We start from the raw sequence: 3,532 nt of genomic DNA, 5'->3' as shown, positions 1-3,532 counted from the left end.
GCAGGAGGATCACTTGAGCCCAGAAGTTAGAGGCTATAGTGAGCTATGATTGTGCCATTGTACTCCATCCAGCCTGGGCAACAGAGTGAGACCCTGTCTCAGAAAAAAAAGAATTTATTATACATTCTCTATGTAAAAATGTTCTTGGTGCAAAGAGGAAGGTACAAGAAATTGACTTGAGGGTATGATAGAAAGTGATAATTGAGCTGGAGGTTAAGGATGAATAAGTTTATTCACACATGATAGCATGAAACATGTGTAATTACTATCACTAGACTTAATAGACAAGGTAATCAAAGTGCCTTTCCCAAGTAGTTAGAACATCAAAGAAACCTTCTCACTACACTAAAAGATTTAGAAAGTATAACATCTGTATCACAAGATCATGGTTATTTTCTATTCGATTTATCCATAATAAAACTCTGAAATGTGTCTCGAGCCAAACCACCTATCTTTGATTAAGTCAGATGACTTCTGAAATATCTCTTCTGTATTTCTATTTTTTAGCTCTCTAGCTTAGACAACTAGCAAAATAAAAATGAACATGAAATGTTAAGAACAACCAAGAAAAGGCTAGAACCATTGTTCACTGTCTTTCTCTTCAATACAATACAATGCAAGGAGAATCCATAAAACAATTCCACTTTGGTATCATGTATTTTAGGCAATCTCATTCTGGCAATTTTTTTCTGTGCCTCACGTTGACATTATCAATATAGTGGGAGAGAAGGACTAACTTTTTACTGAATACTCACTAAAGATTTGAAATGGACAATGATGAGATCCAGAATTCAGCAGTGGGAATCAGCACAGAAAAGCAGCTACAGCTCGAGCTCTGAGGTCAGCCAAACCTGGGATCCAACTCCTGCCCCACTACTTACTCACTGTGACAATGGAAAAGTTACTAAACTTCTGTGAACTTCAGTTTCTTCATCTGTAACGTGTAGATACTAATTCTTATTGACTAGCATTTCTGGAAGATTAAGTAAAATAATTAATATAGAATACCTGGCACATTGTAGATGCTTAATGATTCTTGAATAAATAAACTTACAAAATATAGTTCTTTTCATTCCTCACCTTTATCAAAAATACTTTATTGATTTTTAACTACAACAGTAATTGTATTAGTTTGCTGTGGTTGCCATAACAAAGTACCACAAATTAGGTGTTTAAACAATGGAAATCTATTGTCTCACAGTACCAGAGGCTGTAAGTCCAAAATCAAGGTGTTGGCAGGATAGGTTCCTTCTGAAGGCTGCGATGGAAGGAGCTGTTCCAGCCTTCTCTCCATGTCTTGTAGGTGGCTGTCTTCTCCCTACGTCCCTTCACATCATCTTTGCTCCATGCATGTCTTGTCTGTGTCCATATTTTCTCTTTTTATGAGAATATCAGTCACAAGGACACCTACACCAAGATGACCTCATCTTAACTCATAACATCTGCAATGACCCTGTTTTCAAAAATGGTCACATTCTAAGGTACTAAGGTTAGGACTTCAACATATGAATTTTGGGGGGGAACAATTCAATCCATAACAGCAATAAAGGCTTTCTGTAATAATTCAAATAACAGAGAGATATAAAATATTAGTGATCTTCTTCTCCCCCAATCCAGGTTGCGTTCCTCTGCTTTGAACCAATTTTAATTTTTGGAATGTATCTTTCCATAAGTCTTTCTATGCCTACACACACATATGCACACACATTTGTACATACAACACATACATGTCTTATCTTTAAACATGTATAGTCTTTTTTAATAAAAATTAAATCGTATTGCACATATTATTTTCCACTTGCTTTTTTTCATGTCACAATGTATCATGGATATTTTTCTAAGTCAATGAGTATAGACTTATGAAAATATTTGCGTGATATTCTATAGTACAAATAAGTCATATTCTATTCAATACATACCCTATTTGTGGATATTCAGGACATTTCTTAGTCTGTTTTGTGTTGCCATAACAGAATATCTGAGACTGGGTAATTTGTAATGAACAAAAATTTATTTGACATGGTTCTGGAGGCTGAGATGTCCAAGATCAAGGGGCTGCTTCTGGGGGCCTTCTTGCTACATCATCTCTTGATGGAAGGACAGGAGGGCAAAAGACATGGGGAAGGGAGGCCAAATTTATCCTTTCATCAGGAAGCCACTCCCAAAATAACTAAGCCACTCCTCTGATAATGTCATTAACTCATTCATGAGGGCAGAGCCCTCATGAGCTAATCACCTCTCAAAGGTCCCACTTCTCAACACTGTTGCATTAGGGATTAATTTTCCAATCCATGAATTTTGGGGGGACCATTCAAACCACAGCAAGGTGTTTCTAGAGTTTGGGGTGCCAGTTTTTTTAATGCAGCAATATGCAATTTCACTCATCTTTTTTCTTAAAAACAAGTGCTTTTTTTTATGTTAGATAGATTCCTAGCGTAACATTTCTAGGTCAAAGATATACACATTCAAATTTAATATTACCAGATGACATTCAAAAATGTTTTAGCAATTCATATACTCACCCATAGTGTTTAATAGGTATCTATTTTCCCCACACTTTTGCCAAAATGGAGTTGATCAATTTTTCAAATTTCTGTTTCTCTGATACATGGAAAATGATATCTTTATTTCTCTAACATACATATGTCTGACTACCACTGAGATGTAGGATCTTTTTGCATTTTTATTGGCTATTTGTATTTCTATTTCTCTTCTGAGAATTGCCAGATCAAATTATGGATCAGTTTTTTTTATTATATTTCTTGTCTTTTATCCATTTGCAAGGGTAATCGTTATAAGGGAAATTAATACTTTGTCATATAGCCTGCAAATATTCTTTCCCAGTCTATCATTTCCATCAACTTTATGATGATGCCTTTTGCCACTCAGAATTTTATGTTGTTATGTAGTCACGTCAATCCATTTTTTAATGGTTTCTGGATTTTTCTGTCTTGCCCATGAAGGTCCCTACCCTACTCCCAAAGTTATTTATTATTTCCTTCATTTCAGTTTAATGTTTTGTAGTTACATATCTTTGTACTTTGTACTTAGGTCATTTATACAGTTGGAATTTCTCTTTGTATTTTTTATAAGTTCCAAATCTATTTTTTCTTTCAGGTGAATGTTCCATTATTTTAACACTGTTTGTAAGGTAGTTCTTCCTTTTCCCACTAAATTAAAATGTCAGCATCATCATATACATATACTAAGTTCTTATTTTGAATATTTGAATCTTGAATCAGTTTCTGTGTTCTCTGTTCTGATTCATTGATTAATTTGTTAATTCTGGAATCAATATTCATATTATTTTGATTGTAGTAGCCATATAGGAGGTTTTAATATCTGGTATGGCAATTTCACCTTTACTATTTGTTTTCTTTCACAATTTTCTTGACAATATTTATATACTTATTTTACCATATTAGCTTTAGAATTATTTTGACCAGTTAAAAACAACAACAGCAATGAAATGCTGATAATTGTTTTGAATTTATATACAAATTTGGGGATATTAATGATATTCCCTATCCAG

This window comes from Propithecus coquereli, unplaced genomic scaffold (genome assembly GCF_000956105.1).
Source record: "Propithecus coquereli isolate 6110/MARCELLA unplaced genomic scaffold, Pcoq_1.0 Scaffold13, whole genome shotgun sequence".
Lineage (NCBI taxonomy): Eukaryota > Metazoa > Chordata > Mammalia > Primates > Indriidae > Propithecus > Propithecus coquereli.
This window is presented reverse-complemented; position numbering follows the sequence as displayed.